The sequence below is a fragment of the Rattus norvegicus genome, chromosome 20 (genome assembly GCF_021556685.1).
Source record: "Rattus norvegicus strain SHRSP/BbbUtx chromosome 20, alternate assembly SHRSP_T2T, whole genome shotgun sequence".
Lineage (NCBI taxonomy): Eukaryota > Metazoa > Chordata > Mammalia > Rodentia > Muridae > Rattus > Rattus norvegicus.
Window position 1 is genome coordinate 15002580 of NC_141553.1, and position 24111 is coordinate 15026690.

At 40.8% G+C, this 24111-nt stretch overlaps 1 protein-coding gene across 6 annotated transcripts in view; it reads right to left on the reverse strand.

The window, feature by feature from the left end:
* The window catches only part of Pcdh15 (protocadherin related 15), an 827095-nt gene that overhangs the window by 231458 nt on the left and 571526 nt on the right, over positions 1-24111 (reverse strand). The gene's annotated exons all lie outside the window — the stretch shown is intronic.

The following is a 24111-nucleotide window of genomic DNA, read 5'->3' on the forward strand; positions in this document are numbered from 1 at the left end:
ATGACCACTCAAACATAAGTTGATGAAAGACCACATTGGTATGCATGCAAAGTAGACAGGGACATCTCCACAAGGCCTCAAAAATGCACAGAGAACTACAGGCAACTAGGGATTTCTAAGAGATGGAGAAGTAGTTTCTCCAGTGACGAGCAGATCATTTGGTTATCTAATACCAAATTATCAGCCCTGAAAACATACATACAAGTAACATTATATGGACTAAGCAGGTTTTATTTATGTAAACTTTTAAGTATAAGATTTATAAATACTAAGACATTTCATCGGCATCTTTAAGTTTTTCAGACTAATTGAGAGAAAAATCAGACAGGAGATAAAATGTTCAAGAAAAATTTTAACTGTATGTGTGTGGAGACACACATACACATACATACACACATATACACATACACACACATACATACATACACATACACACATATACACATACACACATACATACATACACATACACACATACACACACATACACACATACCTACACACATACACACACATACACACATAAACATACACACACATACACACACATACACACATAAACATACACACACATACACACACATAAACACACACATATACACATACATACACACACATACACACATGCACACACATGCATGTGTATAGTAGTTTTATTGCTGTCACAAAGTCAGTAAGCAGATGTGCACTGGATGAGCAGAAATCTTCCTTAACATAATGAATTATGATCTATGGAGTTATGCTTATGCGATAATCTCTCCTTTCTGTGGGAAGACTCTCGTCAGTAGAATACAGTGATATAATAGAATAAAACAGCAGATATGAATGGGAGGTGGATTTTTGAAACTCTATTACTCAGAGATGCTGGAGCTCTGTATGTCCATGAAGAAGCTTTGTGGGTAATAAAGAAGAAGAAAGCTACGGACTCATTTCCAACTTAAAATCTAAAGAATCTACGTGGAGGACAGAATTACCAGCCAACACAGCAAGCGAGAACTGCTCTGATTCGATCTGCCCACAGGAAACATGACCCGTCTGCTTCCTAAAGAAAGATTGCTTTTGACAGGAATCTGTCTGTGCGGATGTGGATGAGCGGGAGGCTGAGGAGTCATGAAACGGTTAGAAAGGACGGCCGGCTCAGCAGAGCCCCTCATAAAAAAAAGCAACGTGAAAACAGACAGGCAAAGACAATGAATAAGCATCCGTGCTCGCTGTACATCTGTGCTGTGAATTATGGCGCACGCAGGGGATATTTCCAGTCCTGGGTTTCAGAAATCACAATGAAGCAATCCTTCGGAGGTATCGTAAACTAAATAGTGAGAAAACAAGCCGAAGAAATATTGCCTGCTTTTATCTATTTGGTTCTCAGCCTGTGGCCCCTCCTTGCTTCCCGGATCTCGAAGGAAGAGCTGCATTTCCTTGCAGGCTGCACGCCGTGGGAGGAAGGCAAGGAGGCAGCCATTGCCCACCAGTCCTTTATTATGGTGTGCCTTCGAAATCAATGGCTTTGAAGCATAGAGAAAGCAAGATTGGGTTTGAGAAGAGAGGGCTAACTTCTCCAAAGGGCCAACTAGCATTATCCAAACGGAGAGGCGGTTCTGTGATTAGCATTGCAGATCACAATTGTTCTTTACTGGGCCCAAATGGCCAGATCTTACCCTTCTGCCATAGGTCAGAACATACAACAACCAGGATGAGATGCTGTGCACGGAAACTACACACAATTGAGAGAATACTTGTGCAACTACCACTGAAGGGCATCTGCTTACCTCACACCCAACAGATGAGACATGGATTTTTCTCATTGAAGGGGAATCTGGGTGGTGGCTTCTAGTCTCTATCTGAACTGTTTTCTTTTTAAAATTAGGTTATAACTTCCTTCTATACATATGCATACAGAAAGACCAGTCACAATATCAACCATTGATTTTCCCCTCAAAACAATCAGGTAAAGCATAGCCTTAAAACTATTTAATCAAAACTATTGATTTAATTGTTTAGACTTATACAGTTTTCTTCTCTGCCCAGAGAGGTGCTGCTTGCTTTTCTGTTGAATTTGATTCAATGGGAGACTAAAAATCAGAGATAGCACAGGATCCCATCCTTTCTGTTTCCCCACTAGAGTGCTGGCTGTTTCAGCATTTGGAAGATAGTTATACTATGGAAAGTTAAACTTGGCTAGACTATTTCCGTGAGCACACAAAAGAAACTGGGTTTGGATTCAGGACCCTGCCGTGGTTTCTCTCTGTGATCTTTGTCCAGGAAGATACTTCTTTGGCTCCTGTGCTAAGTATTTTACCTCCAAGAGGGCAAAGCCCGGGAGATGACAGGAATATTACTTGGAAACAATCTACTATTTGCTTGAGAATGTTTAGTTCTGTGGTGTTTGATGCTGAAAATTAAGAGACATATCAGAGAAATACACATGAGTCCGTCAGAACTCAGGATTTATATCGGATTTGAAATGTGAAGACACAGAAGACCCAGAATGGCATTAGTGTCTCCCCTCCCGCTCGCTTTTATTCTGTATGAACTCTGAAGTAATGCGTTGTCAGAAGGAAGTCAAACATGATCTAAAAATAAGGAGGGAATGGTTGTAAATCAACAGAAACACCCTTCAACAACCTCACTTTCCCCTCTCCATTCTCCTGCTACATGAACAAAGCACCAGGAGAGCTGTACATTCCTCCAGTATCCCAGAAGCCACTCCTGGGGAGGTGGTACGTTCCTTCTAGCACCTTCCAAGTCTCTCTTTACTATGGCCATCAATGAAGCACTCTTGGGAAAGTGTTCATGGCCAAGAAATCACTCTTGCTCTACCTATTGACTTTTAAATAACATTTAATCTCAATCTTTTAGTGGGAGGAGATTCGGTACTCATAGCTATTGCACACAGTGCCTAAGGAGTTAACCACTAAGTTGTCTGTTAAGTTACTGTACAAAACGTTCTGCTTTTAATCAGATGTGCCTTAATAGTTTCCTCTTGTGTGGCCTCCACTTCTCAGCCTTCTAAGCCATGTGGGAGGAACTCCTTTTCACTTGCTCTCAGTGTTTCCCCCTTACCCCCCCGTCATGTGTCTGAAGACAGGATGGATAATGTAACAGGTAAGATGTGCATAGGAATAATACACACAATATCTTCAGCACTTTATAATAACACGTACCTTGCTGGATCTAAAACCGTGACTACATGTCTGAAAACGCATAAAGACCACAACCAAAAAAATTCCTCCTGGTCGCTCACGGTCACTTATTTCTTTTCAACATCTCATAAGAGGGCTCTGGATATTGCTCTCTTCTTGGGAACTCTTATGTCAAAAGCTAAGCCCCCCAAAAAACTAGATTATGAAAGACATGATGCCACGGCCATAGGATATTTCCCCAAATATACTTCTTTTTTTTTATTTATTAACTTGAGTATTTCTTATATACATTTCGAGTGTTATTCCCTCTAATGGTTTCCGGGCAAACATCCCCCTCCCCCCTCCCCTTTCTTATCGGTGTTCCCCTCCCCACCCTCCCCCCATTGCCGCCCTCCCCCCAACAGTCTAGTTCACTGGGGGTTCAGTCTTAGCAGGACCCAGGGCTTCCCCTGCCACTGGTGCTCTTACTAGGATATTCATTGCTACCTATGAGGTCAGAGTCCAGGGTCACTCCATGTATAATCTTTAGGTAGTGGCTTAGTCCCTGGAAGCTCTGGTTGCTTGGCATTGTTGTACTTTTGGGGTCTCGAGACCCTTCAAGCTCTTCCAGTTCTTTCTCTGATTCCTTCAACGGGGGTCCTATTCTCAGTTCAGTGGTTTGCTGCTGGCATTCGCCTCTGTATTTGCTGTATTCTGGCTGTGTCTCTCAGGAGCGATCTACATCCGGCTCCTGTCGGCCTGCACTTCTTTGCTTCATCTATCTTGTCTAATTGGATGGCTGTATATGTATGGGCCACATGTGGAGCAGGCTCTGAATGAGTGTTCCTTCAGTCTCTGTTTTAATCTTTGTCTCTCTATTCCCTGCCAAGGGTATTCTTGTTCCCCTTTTAAAGAAGGAGAGAAGCATTCACATTTTGATCATCCGTCTTGAGTTTCATTTGTTCTAGGCATCTAGGGTAATTCAACCATTTGGGCTAATAGCCACTTATCAATGAGTGCATACTATGTGTGTTTTTCTGTGATTGGGTTACCTCACTCAGGATGATATTTTCCAGTTCCAACCATTTGCCTACGAATTTCATAAAGTCATTGTTTTTGATAGCTGAATAATATTCCATTGTGTAGATGTACCACATTTTCTGTATCCATTCCTCTGTTGAAGGGCATCTGGGTTCTTTCCAGCTTCTGGCTATTATAAATAAGGCTGCGATGAACATAGTGGAGCACGTGTCTTTTTTATATGTTGGGGCATCTTTTGGGTATATACCCAAGAGAGGTATAGCTGGATCCTCAGGCAGTTCAATATCCAATTTTCATAGGAACCTCCAGACTGATTTCCAGAATGGTTGTACCAGTATGCAATCCCACCAACAATGGAGGAGTGTTCCTCTTTCTCCGCATCCTCGCCAGCATCTGCTGTCACCTGAGTTTTTGATCTTAGCCATTCTCACTGGTGTGAGGTGAAATCTCAGGGTTGTTTTGATTTGCATTTCCCTTATGACTAAAGATGTTGAACATTTCTTTAGGTGTTTCTCAGCCATTCGGCATTCCTCAGCTGTGAATTCTTTGTTTAGCTCTGAACCCCATTTTTTTAATAGGGTTATTTGTCTCCCTGCGGTCTAACTTCTTGAGTTCTTTGTATATTTTGGATATAAGGCCTCTATCTGTTGTAGGATTGGTAAGGATCTTTTCCCAATCTGTTGGTTGCCGTTTTGTCCTAACCACAGTGTCCTTTGCCTTACAGAAGCTTTGCAGTTTTATGAGATCCCATTTGTCGATTCTTGATCTTAGAGCATAAGCCATTGGTGTTTTGTTCAGGAAATTTTTTCCAGTGCCCATGTGCTCGAGATGCTGCCCTAGTTTTTCTTCTATTAGTTTGAGTGTATCTGGTTTGATGTGGAGGTCCTTGATCCACTTGGACTTAAGCTTTGTACAGGGTGATAAGCATGGATCAATCTGCATTCTTCTACATGTTGACCTCCAGTTGAACCAGCACCATTTGCTGAAAATGCTATCTCTTTTCCATTTGATGGTTTTGGCTCCTTGGTCAAAAATCAAGTGACCATAGGTGTGTGGGTTCATTTCTGGGTCTTCAATTCTGTTCCATTGGTCTATCTGTCTGTCGCTGTACCAATACCATGCAGTTTTTATCACTATTGCTCTGTAATACTGCTTGAGTTCAGGGATAGTGATTCCCCCTGAAGTCCTTTTATTGTTGTGGATAGCTTTAGCTATCCTGGGTTTTTTGTTATTCCAGATGAATTTGCAAATTGTTCGGTCTAACTCTTTGGAGAATTGGATTGGTATTTTGATGGGGATTGCATTGAATCTGTAGATCGCTTTTGGTAAAATGGCCATTTTTACTGTATTAATCCTGCCAATCCATGAGCATGGGAGATCTTTCCATCTTCTGAGGTCTTCTTCAATTTCTTTCTTCAGAGTCTTGAAGTTCTTATTGTTTTTTTTTTTTTTTTTTTTTTTTGGTTCTTTTTTTTTTTTCGGAGCTGGGGACCGAACCAAGGGCCTTGCGCTTCCTAGGCAAGCGCTCTACCACTGAGCTAAATCCCCAGCCCCTTGAAGTTCTTATTGTACAGGTCTTTTACTTGCTTGGTTAAAGTCACACCGAGGTACTTTATATTATTTGGGTCTATTATGAAGGGTGTCGTTTCCCTAATTTCTTTCTCGGCTTGTTTCTCTTTTGTGTAGAGGAAGGCTACTGATTTATTTGAGTTAATTTTATACCCAGCCACTTTGCTGAAGTTGTTTATCAGCTTTAGTAGTTCTCTGGTGGAACTTTTGGGATCACTTAAATATACTATCATATCATCTGCCAAATATACTTCTTTACAGTACCTCTTATGCAAGTAAAAGTTATAGGTACCATGTGATCGGGATTATCAGTGGGGTATTTAATACCAACCGATGTGAGCTGTGGTATTAATGTCCCTTGAGCTGACCGGATTTGCTATCTGTAATTTTGGGAGCAATCAAAGAGAAAAAACTCTGGGCACAGAGCTGCTTGGAAAAGTAAACTTAGATTTCGTCAGTGGCAAAGCCTTGCTGAGCTGCATTAATTTATTAAGCTTCTCCTGCATATAGTGTTATTTCATTGCACTAATAATGACTTCCCTCCCTCCTCAGGACTCAGATTCCCTGCATATCTCAGTGAGATTGTGAAATTAACTGCAAAGTCTTTTAGGTACAAAGTTTTCGGTCCCACGCTTGTCCCAAAGAGGCTATAAACTGGATTACCCATGCTTTCAGTCAGGATATTAGCTTTGACTTTCGAATGAATTTCTTTAATGTGCCTTTTAAGAATATCCTCATCTTCTTCTCTTTTTCTTTTCTTCCACAACAGAGTCTCCCACAATCTCCATCTCTGGGCCTCCTCTTATTCTCTTTACCATTAAATCTTTACCACCTCGAAACCTTGTAAAACGGGTGTTTGTTTAACAAGTACTTTGTGGTTTGATGAAGAACTAAAAATGACTCAAAAGTGAGGCAATTCACAAACAGCCGATTCCATTTTATCGCTTGTCATTGAACTTTTATGGGTGCGATGCAGTGGTCAGCAGCCCTTGTTTGACAAGGGTCTCCAAGTGTCTTTTCAGTCAGCCCACAGCTCTGCCCTCTGTTTCAATTTCTCCCATCCTCTCTCAATACTTACACCTTGATTATGTCAGACGGGAAGCTGGCTTTGTGAGCAAATGGTAAAAGTGATCAGAGATACTAGACACCCTACTGCAAACCTTTTGGTTGAGCATTAATGGCCAGATACTCAGCAACGAGTGGAACTGTACTGCCAGAGGTAACGGCTGGGTGCCCTCTGAAGGGCTGTGATGTGAAGCACGTTGGGCTACACATTGTGGCAACTGTTGTTAAATTATTGGCCATTTTAAGTGTTCTGTTGAGGCAGGATGACTCTATGACAGGTTTCAAATTGGCAGTTCAGGAGACTAGGCCTAAATCTCTATTCCCAAGTCCAAGTCAAGTCAGTTACTACAAAAACCCCAGGCCTCAGGCAGCCAGTCAGAAAGTTCCCTTCCATCAGAAGCTGCCCACCACCAGGAGTGAGGTAAGGGCAATGGGTCAGCAATAGTTTCCAGACTTCCTCAGCAATAGTTTCCAGTCCCCACTATGTCCCAGGGATGGTTCTAGAATAACCCTAGAGATAGAGCCAACAGATTAAGATAGAGGTCTCTGTTCCTCCCTGGATTTCCTCTAATGTGCTTTAAATCGGGCTTGAGAGCTCACTGGGGCATCTCCATCTTGGTAGATGGTAGACCCTAGCATGTTGGACTTCTGCAGAATAAAATGCTCTTTGCTTTTGTGTAATATTTGAGTCTGGGGTCTCATTCTTTGACAAATCTTGGACCTTTACACTATAAAGTTTATTGTGGAGTGAATGGAATATACTCAGAAGCAGTACGCCATTTTAGATCATTGTTCAGGCAACGATCATGGTTGTTTCTTCTTAACCTGTCCCTCTGGCTGATTTACATCATCTAACTGAGGCCCTAAAACAATCTGCTCTTCTCATTTGCTGAATACAGGTATTGTGGTGCTTGACTTTAACTGCCAATCAGGAGGCAGAAACAGGCATATCTCCATGAGTTTGAGGGCAGCCTTGTCTATATAGAAACTTCTAGGTCTCTGTGGGATGTATAGAGAGACCCTGCATCAAGAAGATATTTTCATGAAATTGGGTATTTTTAATTATTTATATAAGAATTTCTTTGCTATAATTATAAAGTCAGTGCCAAGTTTGGGATTCATTTGAATAATTGAATAATTGAACTCACAGAAAGAATAGACTGTGGGAATCTAACTTAGTCCTGCAGGACAAACCCAAGTGGGACAAATTTGATTCCACTGAATATTGCTTATATGTCAAGAAGCCCAGAAATCCTAATTTATACATGTATACATATATATACAAACACAGGCATGTTTGTGTGTGTGTGTGTGTGTGTGTTAAATAAAACATATGTTTATATGCATTACCTATGGGAGATAGAGCAGTATGCAGAACATGCATACTACTTCAAGCACATGAAATCTTCATGTTATAAAACCATCCCTGGGTGATTCTTTTCTATGCTATGTTATCAGTGCAAGATGAAATAAAATCTCACATTGTTTTTCTTCCCGCATAAGTCCACATAGTTTAAACAATGGAGTTTTCTTTAAAAAAAAGATTAAATATAATAAGACATAAATTTGCCAGGAAGAGTCCAGTTGTCATTTTTTTTAAAAAAGTAAAACCTCACAATTTAGTCAGAGAAAATAAGGTCAGCCTGTAACTTGACACAGTCCCTTAAGAATCCAGCAAGTTCTCAAGGATGAATTCTAAAATCATTTAATTCTATAATAAATCCTAAAGGAAAAAGTCACTGGTTCAGCAACATTAGATCGGGACCATTTTTGTTAGAGTTAAAGGATTTCGGGGAATGTAGTCAATAAAAGATGAAACTCATGAGAATATTAGTTTAGCCATCTCAGGAAGGATTACTGGAGAATTTATACGCTTGCCTGTTTGGGTGCTTATAGAAGAAAGCTAGAAGTACTTTAAACCAGAGACTAGAAGAGTTAAAAAATAGATGACTTTGTGTTTCATTGCATTTGCTGCTCATATAGAGCACCAGATTACTATTTTCCCAGAACATGGTGAGTCACAACCAGGACCAGGCCATCTGACACTCTTGTAGACTCAGTAGACACCAAATGTGCAACCACATCCGTGCAGGCAACCATACATGCATGCAAAATAAAATAGACAATTCATTAAAGACTAGGAGAATAAACTTTAAAAATTACACACTAGAATGCACAGTTTTCTGCTACTACAGGACATTGGTGTCCTCTGTGCAGGAGGGCACACACTGTGCTTTCCATAGCATCCTCTTGAGATGGCTCATGGATCACATCTCCACCATTTTTTCATTGCTCCTGGATCAATACTTTAATCAAGTTATGTCACGATCATGTAAGTGTTCTAACTACCACAAGGAAGGAATTTCACCCAAATGTCTGTGAAGTACAGTTATCCATAGACATTAAACAAGAGTGATCAATCACAATGTTTCTAAAGTCAATAATGCCACTGCTTTGATTTACATTACTTAAAAACATGCAAAACAGGTGGAATGAAGGCTCATGATATCTGTGAATTCACTGTCACACACACACACACACACACACACACACAAACACACACACATACATATTATAATAGATATTGGTTTTTTTTCTTCTTATATCCCAGCAACCAATATTAATTTCACAGGGTGTTAAGTAGTTCTTTGATTGTCCATGCATTCCTCATAACACATTTTTTTTTTATTTAAAAGACTCAACCTCTTGGCAAAAGAAGTTCCAACATATGCAAAGACCACTGTATCAGTTGACCTCATACACAAAAATAATAAGCGCTGTTAACCTGTTTGAACCATGGAGGTGACTCTCAATGACACAACCAATGAAGTGTGCCCTTGGGGACCCTTACTGAAAGGTTGAGGAAACAAAGACCATTGCGTAGTGTTCTGTTCTCAATAGGGAAAATTGACATGAGTGGAAAGAGTTCAGGAATGGAGGGCCCTCCCCTACCATCACCCAGCAGACCTGGATACTTCTTGTCCTTACGGATTAGTGTGTTCCTGCTCTCTTATCCTGCAGCATCTAAGGACAAGGATGATACCTCCACCAGGCCATGCAGGAGGTGTCCCACCAGAGTGAGAGAATTCTGAAGTGATTGGATCCTAAAAAATAGGATGCAAGAAAGATCCCAGGGCAATGCCAGGAGGCAGGCGTGATACCAGTCAAGTAATATTTATGGCGACCACTGGTCACATTTGCCTGCTTATGCAAATTATTTGCAAGAACAAAGAGGAGACACTGCAACCAAGGAATTAGCGGAGTTGACTCTAGTGAAAATCTAAGGAGTAAGAGGATTGATTGAGCACATACTAAGAAAAAAAATAGTCATACTAAGAAAATAACATCAGCGTGAGACACTTTTGCAGTTGTTGCAGAGGTAGACTGATAGACCAATAAAACAGAAGAGAGAAAACAGAAACAACCCTGAGACACATGGTTATGGAATTTATGACATGGCTTAGCAAAGTGACAAGGGAAGGTTTGTCTGCTGAGTAAATATAGGACACCACCTAATGCCACAAAAATAAAAATACAGATCATAAATATAACACAAATAAAAGAAACATCAAGATGCCTAAATTATATAGGGTGATATTCAGGACTCTAGGGGCATAGGGAACACTTCTTAACAGTGACAACTTCCAACTGATGCCTGGGTGAGAATATGCTGTGTCAAAAGTCCTTACCTGTAGGTGTTTGTTTGTTTGCTGATCCACTGATAGAATCCAGGGTCTTGCACATGCTAGGCAGCATTCTTGAACTGAGCTAAAACCCCACCCCCAAACTCTTCTTCAAGTAAATGAGGTGCTAGCCCTAGAGGGGAAAACATTGTCTAGAGCACATGTAATCAGGAAAGAATCATACCGAAGGTGGACAGAGACCATGCATGTGGATGAAAACTGACATCAAGGAAGGGCAGTCATCTCTCCAATTACTCTTCCAGAGGACCTGGGTTCGATTCTCAGTACGCACATGGTAACTTACTATTGTCTATAACTCCCATTTCAGGGGTTGGCACCCTCACACAGACATTCATGCAGATAAAGCACCAAGACACACAAAATAAAAAAAAATTAAAGTTAAGAGAGAGGTGGGGCAGTCAATGGAAGTTTAAATGGGCAAGTGAGAAAGAGACTAACATGTATAGACTTTGAAGGAAAGAATAATGGTTAAGCGCATGAAAAAGATGCTCAGTCTCAGGGAAATGATAGCAAGGGGCACACTGTAATGTGTCTAACGTTGTACATTGTTGGTAGAAGGACTGACATGACAGGATGTTGACAGTCACCAGACTGACTCTTGCACAGTCACTGTGGCAAGGAAGCTGGGATCGCCAATGCAAACACACACACACACACACACACACACACACACACACACGCACATGCACACACACACGTGCACACATACACACAGTGGTGTATAGTATAGTATAGTAGTACAGTATAGTATAGAGTATAGTATAGAGGCCCACTGAGTTTACAGCTATGTTTACTTTATAGTGTGTGTGTGTGTGTGTGTGTGTGTGTGTGTGTGTGTGCATGTGTGTGTGTCCTAGAAACTCACATACATGTGCATGAAGAGAGACAACAGGAAACTGTTCATAGACTTATGGAGACAACATCCTCCAGACAAAGGCCACTCACACATGCCTCAGAAGTTTGGTGGGGAAATGAGCTACACTGTGGCTGCACACAAAAAGCAGAATAAGAGACATAGAAAGATGCTGAGTCACAGCAGAGATGTGACAGTAGGACAGTAGCCACCAACATGTGTGCCTTGGATGGGTTTGTTTGTATATATTTCAAAAGACAGACACAACCAAACTATGTCTCTTATAGAAGCTCATTCTGTGGGTGAGTCTGTACCAGAGGACAAGGTCCAGCAAGTGCCCAGTGTCAGGAGAGGAAGGTTGCTGCATTGAGGGGTGGAGCATGTACTATGGTGTGGCATGGCTATAGTGTATAGCATAGCATAGCATAGCATAGCATAGCATAGCATAGAATAGCACAGCACAGCACAGCACAGCATAGCACAGAACAGCATAGCATGGAGGCCTGCTGAGTTTACAGCTGTGTTTGGTTTACAATGAGTTAAGAGTTATACACTGATATAATATCACATTTGCTTTTTAAACACACGAGTTAAAGACGCTGTGGTCAACACAGTGCTTCAGAATGGTTGGCATCGTGTCTATGAACCCAAGGTGGGTTGCCATCTTTGATTTCTGGCTGTGTGGTCCTCAGGGAGAAGAAGTGCAGCTGTAGCCTATGTAAAGGATGAGAACCCAATCCAAGACACTGTGTAAGCCGTGAATTCTCACCGGTCTGTAAAACAGGAATACGATTTGTGTAAAGTGGGATCTTATAAATATGTAATGTTGCATTGAACGGTACGGCAAGATGAACAGAGCGAGGCTGTGAGGTTAAAATGGTTACTAATTCTTCTTCAGCAAATGCTAAGTATTTGAAGAACATGTGTGGGTCTCTGTGCGTGTACATTCACATGTCTGTATAAGCATGGAGAGGCCAGAGGTCAACCTTGGGTGCCTTTTCTCAGGAGCCATTATTATGGCTCCTTCTTTATTATGATGATAATAACTAATTACTAATAATTACTAATAATTATTATTAATTATTATCATTATTAATTCTAGACAAGGTATCTTTTTAAATTTTTTGATAATTCCTTTTCATTTTTTTATGTGTACTGGTATTTTGCTTGCATGTATATCTGTATGAGGGTGTTGGATCCACTTGAACTGGAGATACAGACAGCCCTGTGTGTGCTGGGAATTGAATCCTGGGCCTCTGGAAGAGCAGCCAGTGCTCTTAACTGCTGAGCCATCTCTCTAGACACCTAGATAAGGTCTCTTACTGAGAACTGGCACTTACCAGTCTGGGTTAGGCTAATCAGTCATTAATCAGGGTCCAGTAATCTACTTGCCCATCAGTGCTCTGATGATCACTATATACTGCCATGCCTAGCACTTGTAGATTCTATAGATCGTTCTCAGGTCCCCACACTTATGCAGCAAGCACGTTACCAACTAATCTGTCCCCCTAGCCTGATGCACATTTCAAAGGAGAATTTTAAGAAAATAAATGACATGTCAGGCTAGTAGCATGTTAGTTACATTTTCCTCCCAAATAACCTTTGCCGCTGAGAGAATCCTCTGTTCCTGTTACTCTCTTCCAGGGGTGGGCAAAGGGGTATGTTATATTGGTCTCACCTGTGGACTGACAGCTTCAACTGTCATCATATTAACAATTCTTTTAAAAAGCAACTAAATATATATATTTAAAAATCAAGTAAATAATCTTAGAGCATAAGCCATTGGTGTTCTGTTCAGGAAAATTTTTCCCTGTGCCCATGTGTTCGAGTCTCTTCCCTATTTTCTCATCTATTAGTTTGAGTATATCCATATATATGTGGAGGTCCTTGATCCACTTGGACTAAAGCTTTGTAGAGGGTGATAAGAATGGATCGATTTGCATTCTTCTGCATGCTGACCTCCAGTTGAACTGGCACCATTTGTTGAAAATGCTATCTTTTTTCCACTGGATGGTTTTAGCTCCTTTGTCAAAGATCAAGTGACCATAGGTGTGTGGGGTTCATTTCTGGGTCTTCAATTCTATTCCATTGATCTATCTGCCTGTCTCTGTACCAATACCATACAGTTTTTTTTTTACCACTATTGCTCTATAATACAGCTTGAGGTCCGGGATGGTGATTCCCCCAGAAGTTCTTTTATTGTTGAGAATAGTTTTGGCTATCCTGGGTTTTTTGTTATTTCAAATGAATTTGCAAACTGCTCTTTCTAACTCTGTGAAGAATTGACTTGGAATTTTAATGGGGATTGGATTGAATCTGTAGATTACTTTCAGTAAGATTCCCATTTTTACTATATTTACCCTGCCAATCCATGCGCATGGGAGATCTTTACATCTTCTGTGATCTTCTTCAATTTCTTTCTTTAGAGACTTGAAGTTATTGTCATACAGATCTTTCACTTGCTTGGTTAGAGTCATCCTAAGGTATTTCATATTATTTGTGACTATTGTGAAGGGTGTTATTTCCCTAATTTCTTTCTCAGCCTGTTTATCCTTTCAGTAGAGGAAAGCTACTGATTTTTTTGAGTTAATTTTATATCCAGCCACTTTGCTGGAGTCGTGTATCAGGCTTAGTAGTTCTCTGGTGGAACTTTTGGGGTCACTTAAGTATACTATCATATCATCTTTAAATAGTGATATTTTGAATTCTTCTTTTCCAATTTGTATCCCTTTGACTTCTTTTTGTTGTCTAATTGCTCTGGCTAGGATTTCAAGTATTTTATTGAATAGGTTGGAAGAGAGTGGGTAGCCTTGTCTAGTCTCTGATTTTAGTGGGATTGCTTCAAGTTTCTCTCCATTTAGTTTAACATTAGCTACTGGTCTGCTGTATATTGCTTTTACTATGTTTAGGTATGGGCCTTGAATTCCTGATCTTTCCAAGACTTTTATCAAGAAGGGGTATTGAGTTTTGTCAAATGCTTTCTCAACATCTATTGAGATGATCATGTGTTTTATTTTTATTTTGAGTTTGTTTACATAGTGCATTATATTGATGGATTTCCATATATTGAACCATCTCTGCATCCCTAGGATGAAACCTAGTTGATCATGATGGATTATCGCTTTGATGTGTTCCTGAATTCAGTTTGAGAGAGTTTTATTGGGTATTTTGGCATTGATAACAGGACCTCATAAAATTGAAAAGCTTCTGTAAGGCCAAGGGCACTTTCAATAGAACAAAACAGCAACCAACAAATTGGGAAAAAATCTTCATCAATCTATCTGATAGAGGGCTAATATCCAATATATACAAAGAACTCAAGAAGTTAGACGCCAGAGAATCAAACAACCCATTAAAAAATGGGCTACAGAGTTAAACAAAGAATTCTCAACTGAGGAATATTGAATGGCTGAGAAGCACCTAAAGAAATGTTCAACATCCTTAATCATCAGGGAAATGCAAATCCAAAAAATCCTGAGATTTCACCTCACACCAGTCACAGTGGCTAAGATCAAAAACTCAGGTGACAACAGATGCTGGCAAGGATGTGGAGAAAGAGGAACACTCTTCCATTGTTGCTAGGATTGTAAGCTTACCAGATTGTAAGCAACCACTCTGGAAATCAGTCTGGAGGTTCCTCAGAAAATTGGACATAGTACTACCTGAGAACCCAGTTATACCATTCCTGGGCACATACCCAAAAGATTCTCCAAGATATAACAAGGACACATGCTCCACTATGTTCATAGTAGCCTTATTTATAATAGCCAGAAGCTGGAAAGAACCCAGAAGCCCTTCAACAGAAAATGTACATTTACATAGTGGAGTACTACTCAACTATTAAAAACAGTGACTTCATGAAATTCTTAGGTAAATGGATGTAACTTGAAAATATCATCCTGGGTAGGTAACCCAACCACAAAAGAACACATATGGTATGCACTCACTGATAAGCAGACATTAGCCCAAAAGCTGGGAATATTGAAGTTACAATTCACAAACCATATGACATTGAAAAAGAAGGAATACCAAAGTGTAGATGCTTCAGACCTTCTTAGGAGGGGGAACAAAAATACTCATAGGAGGAAATATGACAACATGTGGGGCAGAGACTGAAGGAAAAGCCACCCAGAGACTGCCCCACATGGGGGATCCATCCCATATACAGACACCAAAGCAAGATAATATTTCAGATGCCAAGACGTACCAGCTGACAGGAGCCTGATATAACTGTCTCCTACGAGGCTTTGCCAGAGCCTGGCAAATACAGAGGTGGACGCTCGCAGTCAACTATTGACCTGAGAATGGGCTCCCCAATGGAGGAGTTAGAGAAAGGATCAAAGGAGCTGAAGGAGTTTGCAACCCTATAAGAAGAAAAACAATATCAACCAACCAGACAACCCAGAGCTCCCAGGGACTAAACCACTATCCCAAGAAACACAGGGATGGACCTATGGCTCCATCAGCATATGTAGCATAGGATGGCCTTGTTGGGCATCAGTGGGAGGAGAGGCCCTTGGTCCTGTCATGGTTTGATGCTCCAGTGTAGGGGAATATCTGAGCAGGAAGGTGGGTGGGAGTGGGTGGATGGGTGAGGGAGCACCCTCATAGAAGCAGGGGGTGGGAGGAATGGGATAGCAAGTTTCTGGAGGGGAAACTGGGAAAGGGGATAATATTTAAAATGTAAATTTAAAAAAATCCAATAAAAGAAAAAAAACCAACTAAATATATAGTATGCCATTTGCCAAAATTCAAAAACCATATAGATGAGCAATATTAAACTATATTCTCATTTTTCAAGAATGCTATTGGGTATGGGTAGGCTTGCCTAATATGTCAAATGTGTACATTTAGAAGTTGACAGGCACTATAAATGTGGCATAAATCTCTTCTCAACAATTCATGAATTTCAGTGTAAAACATCGGATTTAAAGAACTTCATTCATCATAGATAATTTAGCATGTTTCTGGGAGCTCAAAACCAGGGTCTGGATCTTTCTACAATCAATAATGCAGTCTGTGATTTAAATAATTTGGATAAGGGATGTGGATATGCTTTAGCATGCAGCCTATGAGAAGGAGATAGTGTATAGAAATGTCCCCGAAGGGTTTTCTCGGAGTGAGTATATTTGACAAAAAATTTTAAGGATGAGTAGCCTAAATAAAAAATGGAGAAAGGAAATAAAAGGAGAGTGGTGGCAAGGGCAGGGAAGGGGGCTGACAATGGGTGGAAGGCCGGGGTGGGGGGACTGGGACAAAGGCAGGGTGGGGTGGGGGCAGGGCAGAGGTGGGGGTGGGGGCAGGCATGTTATCAGCTTTTTCAATCCCAGGACAAATACTGGAAACCAACAGCCTAAAGGAGGAGAGATTTAGTTTTAGTTTAGTTCACACCTAGAGTTTCTAATCTGCTGTGGCTGGGAGGACTTGGCTGAATCTCTGAGTCCAGCAGCAGACCTTTTTGTGAGCAGGGAGCAGAGAGAGATATCTGTACTAGCAGGCATTCCCCTCTGCACTTTTTAACTCTGAGACATTCAGGATTGGTCCCTACTCCTTAGTCAGTCTTCCCTGGAAACACCATCACAAACTCACCCAGAATGTGTGCTTCATTGATCTCGTAGGCACTGTTCAATGTAACTATGCATACAGTCTCAATGAGCTGACACAGGAGAGATATCAGAACAGACAAGGCTAGTACAATTATTGGTGAATTATCAAAATTGTTAGGATATGGCTTCTTCATGGCATGCCGATGGGGACCATCTCCTGTAGCTGTATTACATTAGCTACAATATCCTAGCAGTCAAATGACAATAATTAGTAGTTATCAAGACTATCTCATGGCTATAATAATACTTCAGGTAAAATATATATATATATATATATATATATATATATATATATATATATATATATATATATATATGACCCTGACATGGTTATTAAGAGAGAAAATAAGCCAATAATATGATTGTCAGCCTGAGTAGGGATTAGTATTGATGTCTGGAAGCATATATATTTTGAGGGAGAAGGAAAAGGTTTATGTCTTCATGACAGCTGTTTTGAAGGATCAACTGAGGAGAGAAGGAACACATTAAGGGAAGGTTGATTTGAAGGCACAGATCTACTTGAGGAAGCTTGACTATTAGATATAGCATAGAATCCATCAACATCTGGATGTGACGTGTGCTGTTGGCTGTTTTCCAAAAGAAGGCACAGAGTCACAAGAACAATTTAGGAGACATTTCCAAAACTTTATAGGAAGATAGAATGTGTCAGATGTCATCAAACATGAAAACTAGAGGCAAGCAAGCAGGTACTAGAAAAGAGATGGAAAAGAGATCACATTTCCAATGAAGACGTCAGCCATGATTATTGGTCTGCAGTGAACCATCATTTACTGTTTCTGGAACTATAAAATATTTATGTATGCATATCTGCACGAATGAATACACACACATTTGTTCTAACAGGTGTTAATAAGACTAAAACTGATGAAAGGCTGGGCTCTGAATAACTATTGGAAAACTACTTCCATGAATTTCAAATCTATTTGTGAACTGCTCCTTGAATAACCCAAAGATCAAGTTTCTAAAAAATATCCCCCAGGCAACAGATAAATCTCATTATAAATAAGTTCATAGGTAGCAGTGTTGAAATAGACATTGCCAGCATTTCAAATCGTGTGATTTGTGTGATTGTGGTGGTGGTGGTGGTGGTTGGTTGGGAATTGAGTAGTGGTGTCTGCATTATATTGTTTGACTTGGCAAGAGAACACATAAAACTCCTCACTCGTGGCCCACTTAAAAAAGAAGTATTATAGTTCGAGGCACTGTTGAGTGCCATGCTGGGCTACGAAAAATAAGGAAAGATTCATAAAGCTCCCTACCTTCCTCTCGTTTTCAGAACCCCACACAGAGACACAACCGCTGCATCCATCAGCAACAGACCCCAGAGGTTCAGATTTATTTTGCTTAATATTAAAATGTACAGTGGAAGGAAACACGAATTTTCTTTCCAAAATGACACGGCTACTTCGCTTCTAAACACCACAGCTTACTAATGACTCTAAAAGTGCTCGAAGGGTTTAGAAATGAATCATTACACTATATCCCGGTGATGAGTTAGCACACGAATCTCCCATGAAACGCCCTTGATTTTAGACTAAATAAATCCCACATCTTTGTGTTAGAAGTGGAAGGATGTTTTGTTGACTCAGGGCTCTGTCTGTGTTATAGGGCTTTAAGAAAGTGGTGGACTATGACGGGAGGTTCGCTGGGAGCTGTCTTCTACATTGTGCACAATGCTAAGACCCAATTTAAACTCAACAGGAAACGTTCTTCCTGAGTTTGCCTTCCCTGATGTGGTCTGTGCATGTTTATGCCCGAGGGTTCTCCAAGAAGTAGACAAACACGTTGCTTCTGAATTTGAACTTGTTTGGCCCTTCAGATATTTTTTTTCAGTGACATGCAACTACAGAGGCTAAATACCTGGGGTGTGAGCTTAGAGGCATCTGTTCTCATTTCCCCTCCCTCCAACCCCGCTTAACCTACATATCCACACAGAGGTGGACCTTAGCATCCAGTGTGTTAATCCAGACACATGTAGTTGCTAACAGAAAGTCTAGGGTCCCATTTTGTCTGTAGTGAAGTCATGTTGCTGGAGATGGTATCCTGTGGGATACCATAACAGAGACTGCCCACCTTCTCCCCAAAATTAAACCAGCAGAGTTCTTTCATTGGGAGCAATCTGGATACATGATTATAAGCACCATTGATCCCCACTGATCTTAGGACTCACTGGGTATCAGGACTCGTTCAAGTGCAGCTTCCGTGATGTGTGACTCTCAACTTCACTGACCTCAAACCAGCACTCCACATGAATTACGCCATGCTTTAATTGCTCACTTCTTTCTAATCTTGGCTTCCTTGTTCTCAACATAGTGTTACTAGGGGTTACAATTGACCTAAAAATTACCTTTGTTCTCCTGACCCCTTTCCTGACCACCTTGGATCACTGCAATGTTTTTCCATCTCTTTTATAAATAACATGCACACACACACACACACACACACACACACACACACACACATATACACACCAATTGGACATGCAGATGTTCACACTGTGTGGTTTTATTCTGCATATATTTCTGCCATTGCTACTTTGCTACTTCAAGGAGTTGGAAAATATTGATAAGCTTCTTCTTTTCTTTCTTACCTCCAATTCTTACTTGTGAATTGAGAGATCCTCATTAATATTCTCTACTGGGCAGTTTCTATTCTAGGCTATTAATGAAGGTTCACTGAAATAATTTTTGACATGCATAATCTTAAATATTGTTTAGGACCAACTCGTTATACTATATGACTGTTTAAAAAGTAAACAAAAATTTTTTCAGCTTTAGAATTTAAAACAGCAGATTGCTCATATTGAAATACCAGGAGAGCATAAGCAGAGATCAATAACTCAAGCTTAGTCGGGTAATTAGCCATATGTATCCTGGCTTTGAGTCTGTCCTAATAGTGTGTGCTGACAATTAAAATTAAATTTTACAGGGAGATCATGAGTCATTTAGTAAAATTAATGTATTATATAATTATCATTAGGTAGCCACAGGATTCCATTATGAGGCATCAAAATTCCATTGGAAGAACATCATAATGCTCCTAGAGCTGCAGAGCCAGATATAGAAAGAGCTTTTTGGGATGTTTATCTCTTCTTTGCACATTCAAAATGGTTCTAGTTTTGTGTGGAAATGTCACAGCCTAACGGACAGCCAGACACACTGCATCGAATGATGATTGCTGGACTCACATTTCAGTTTTCAAAACTGAAAGTAAGTTTTCTAGGCCATGCTTCCTCAAATGCAAGAACGTGTCAGTGGAGGGGGCTAATGCCATAGCTTTTCAGAAACCACTGGGGAAAGTTAAAAAGTGAAAAAGAAGCAGACAAGAATTAACTACAAATTGACAACCTTATTTCTTTGCACTTACTCATGTTTTTATTTATATACTGTGGGTAGACTCTATCCCTTTAATCCTAAAGTGTGAATGATAATTTCTGCAAATAATTGAATATCAGTTTCACGTGAATAGTCATGATATGAGTGAAAGAATCTGTAAGCGATATGGTGTTTCAGAGTGGGGACTGTAATGTAAGTCACTTATCAGCTATGGGCCAAAGTCTCATGCCTGCATTGTTACTGCTGTCTATTTCTCATTGAGTATTAAGAGTCTTCCATGACAGAAATTAATCTTAGTCACCTACACATCTGATGTTGCTACATCTTATAACCCCTTTGAGTCCTCAATATTTTCTGCAACAAACGTGGTATACGAAATCTTGATGCTATAGGATGTTTTGGTTATTATAAATATGATGGGCCATGCTCCCATTTCCTGTCTTAAGCTATGTATCAGTTGTTCTGGAGGGGATTCTCGACCCCCTGTGTCCCTCTTGCCCATGCTCATCCTCAATATGCCTCTTTCAGTATCAGCATGGTGTTTCCATAGCAGCCTCTAGTGTAGACTTCTGTCATTTTTCCTGGTAGCTTGTAGAAACATCATCCTGTGCCCAGCTGTCACAGTAAATGCCATGCTTGGTCAGTATCCACCTGTTAGCATCTACTCTCTCATTTATTACCCATGTACAATAGTGTGCCCATTTGCTTGTGATGGATAGGTGAAGGCCATAATGCATCACTCTACTTTGAGTACTTATAGCCATGACTCAGGATTGACTATGTGAGCTTTCCTGAATCAATGATGCCTTAGGGGTACAGTTCTGGTATAAGTGCTTGTACCACCTCTCCTTCAAATGTATCCTGATATTTGTCTCCTGGTTTCTATGTGGTGGCTGGTGTAATGACAGCCTCTGTTTTTCTTCCTACGCTTGTCCTTACCTCACTGTTAGTACTATCTTAATTTACTAAAATCTGTGCGTGTGTGTTGGAGATTTGTTTTAATGCTTTGATCCCATTGGGAATCTGAATGACAAAATGCTGAAGGTCCTTGTCCCCAGTTGGCTTTTGATGGATCAATAAAAATGCCAATGGCCAATGGCTGGGCACGGGGTATGACACAGAGTTGTGTGGGCGAGGATGTATAGAGGAATGGGGAGAATTATCATGACTGAGGAAAGATGGGACACAGGATTGGCAGGAGATAAAGCTAACCAGCGATGTAAGAATTCAGGAAAGTAGCTACTGGCCACTTCTCTGATTGGGGATAGGGTAGCAGGAGAAGGTTTAGGAGTGCCTTGCCTTTGAGGTATCCAGGTATTTTAAAAATAAGCTGAGGTATGTGTGTGTCTCTTTCATTCATGGGTCCAAAACTAGCTCCTGGACAGTGTATATGTGTGATCCGCTGGGAGCACAAAGCAGTGTAGTCAAACCTCACTGCTACTTGTCTGTGAGCATGTGTTGAATATCTATGTGGTATATGCACATGTATGTGTGGGTGTGTATGCCCCTATGAGCAGTGGAAAGGGCAGTACTGAGTGTCCTGTGTCAGCATTCCCTCTCTTAACACTCCAAGACATTGTCTTTCATGGGACCTGGAGCTAAGCTGTAAGCCAACGAGTCCCAATGATTGTTCTTTCTCTGCTTCCTAGAAACTGGGATCCAGGTATAATATGGCCACATCTGTCTTTTTATGTGGCTTTTGGTGATTCAAAATCATGGGACATGTGGTTGTGCAACAAGGGTCCTTACCACTGATCCATTTCCCCAGATCCCTAAGAAACTACTTTTATCTAAATCTGTCACTTGTGATTTATTTATTTATTTATTTATTTATTTATTTATTTATTTATTTATTTATTTATTATGTAGAGTCTGTGTGTGGCTCTTGACACTAAGGATCTTGTGAGGCAATAGAGCTAGCACATGAATGGCTTCACATCTGCTCTCTAGCTGGCAATGCAACATCCCTAACATCACAATGGTCCAGGCTTTCTCTAGTGGTGAGTTGGAGTAGATGGAAAAGTCAAAGTATGCTTTCTCCTAGATTGGAGACAATGGCTGAAAATGATAATGGCCTTAGAGTTGGCAGTGAAGAGTATTGGCAGAAGATCTATGGAAGAAGAACAACGGATTCAAACTAGCCAATCAGACTCTCAGGATGTGGGCTCAGGAGGGTGCTCACTGTGTAAGTACTTGCTACGGAAGTATGAGGATCAGAGTTTAGATCATCAGAATCCATAGACAGGTGGGCGTGATGATCCATTCATGAACTCAACCTTGGAGTCAGAGATACGGCATCCTCAGAGCAAATTGTCTATAGAGACTAGATAGATCAGTGATCTCTGGATTTGGTTGAGAGACCTTGCTACCCTGAAAAAAGTGGAAGAGCAATCCAGGGTCTTTGCTGACATCAACTTTTTACTACAGGCCTCCACAGGTAAATACATCTACATGTGTGTCTACACATATACACACACATACATAACACACACAAACGCATACATGTACACACATGCACACATATGTGCACACACATATATACATACAAATACATACATGCACACAATACATACAAATGCACCTGCATGCACACATGCATACACATATACACATGTATGTACACACAAATACACACGCAGGCACACACATGCATGCACACACACACACTGTGTAGACAAGCATATACACACACACACACACATATGAGAATGGGGGTGGGAATCTTAAGATTCGATATAAAAGTCTCATTAAAGGCTACCATAGCATTTAAAGAAAGTCTCTTCCATAGTCAGTAGACTCTACTAAACACTAAACTCGATGCTTGGCTAAAAAGCAGCAGAAATCTAGATGATGCCTATTCAAAGAACCAGCCAGAATCCTTTGAAAAAATGAGCATGAAGAGAGATAGAACAGAGCCCGATACTTGGATTTTGGCTCTGGGCGACCGACTCACATTCCTTGTTGAATGTTAGGGCTTGGATAGATGTCCTCTCAGAGTCCTTATGCTGAAGGATTGTCCCCAAGACAGTACTACTGGAAGATGTTGGACCCTTTGAAAGGTGGAACCTCCTAGGAGGTTTTTTTAGTCCTTTGGGGCGCTCTTTTAGAAGAGATTTTTTTTCCTGTTCCTGGATCCAGATATGTGTAGGCAGCTCAGCTGTATGGCTCCGTCATGCTTGTTTTCATCAATGCTCGCATCAATGTACTGCCTGATCCTAGTAAAAACTGAGCTAAAAGGAGGAGGAACAATGGCAGCCATCTCTATGTAAATGCTAGAGCCGAGGAGCTGCAAAGGCATCTTCTTCCGGAGGGCCTAACTGAAGACTTTCTGAGAGACCAAAGATGGCAGACGCAGACCGATGCCAGCCAATCAGGAACTGCTGTTTAAAAGAGATGTTTTCTTGGGGCCAATGGGGCATGGGTGGAGGAGGGTATTAAAGGAGCTTGCTGCAGCATTTCTTACCTGCTCCCAGAATCAGTGTTGTTGATTCTGCACCACCTCACTTCCCAATCCCCAAGGACAGGTAGGGTTGGTCAGCAAGTAGTCCAGGGCCCAGGCAGCACTAAATCCTGTGTTTATCATGTTACTTGCCTCAGATGTCTCCCGGGAGTACATCGTAGCGAGGCCCCGAAGGACACCTCCGTGCTTCATTCACAGGAAGAACTTCAGAGGATACTCTCTGTCTAGATATCTCTTGTCCTGTGGCTTCCAAACCTTGAGCTTTGCTAGAGACTAAGCACAGAGCAAGGGTGGGGACCTGGATATACCTTCACAGAAATGGGGTAGTTTGCCAA